General features: G+C 42.2%; 1 pseudogene; it reads left to right on the top strand.

Moving 5' to 3' along the window:
- Window positions 1–299: 299 nt before the first annotated feature.
- On the top strand, window positions 300–393 carry LOC137369502 (U6 spliceosomal RNA; annotated as a pseudogene).
- The last annotated feature ends 282 nt before the right edge of the window (window positions 394–675 follow it).

The raw sequence follows: 675 nt of genomic DNA, 5'->3' as shown, positions 1-675 counted from the left end.
TGAGTTCGCAATGCCATTCAGGTCTTTCCATCATCCCCAGGTGTCACCACCTGCCTGGTTCATTTGCATGTTCTGAATTACTGACTCCTTGTTTTATGACCCAAAAGTCTGGGAGGGTGAAACCCATTGTTCTTCAGGTGTTAGTGCTCTTGTCTCGGTTTTTTAGAAGACAGTCTTTGATCTGTGTTCCCTGTTGTCCTGGTAACCTTTTGCAGAGTGGATGTGAGGTCAGCTGTCCTTCTGGACTCCATCTTGAACTTTTAAAAAACACAATTTTTAAGTTATAATCATGTTACAAGGTCCAATGTTTGGCAGCACATATACTAAAATTGGAACAATACATGGCCCCTGTGCAAGGACAACATGCAAATTTGTGAAGCGTCCCTTTTTTTAGGGTAGACGGTGACAGATTGATATTGTCACTGAACTAGTAATCCAAAGGTCCAGGCTAATACCCTGAAGACATGGATTCAAATCCCCTTGTGGCAGCTGGTGGAATGCAAATCTGGAATTGATAGCTAGTGCCATGAAACTATCATTGATTGTCATAAAACCCCATCTGGTTCAATAATCTCCTTTAGGGAAATATGCTGTCCTTACGTGGTCTGGCCTACATATGACTCCAGACTCACAGCAATATCGTTAACTCTTAATTGCCCTCTGAAATGACCAAAC

Source organism: Heterodontus francisci, chromosome 4, assembly GCF_036365525.1.
Source record: "Heterodontus francisci isolate sHetFra1 chromosome 4, sHetFra1.hap1, whole genome shotgun sequence".
Lineage (NCBI taxonomy): Eukaryota > Metazoa > Chordata > Chondrichthyes > Heterodontiformes > Heterodontidae > Heterodontus > Heterodontus francisci.
The sequence above is the reverse complement of the archived record's forward strand: the minus strand, read 5'-3'. Positions and strand labels throughout refer to the sequence as shown.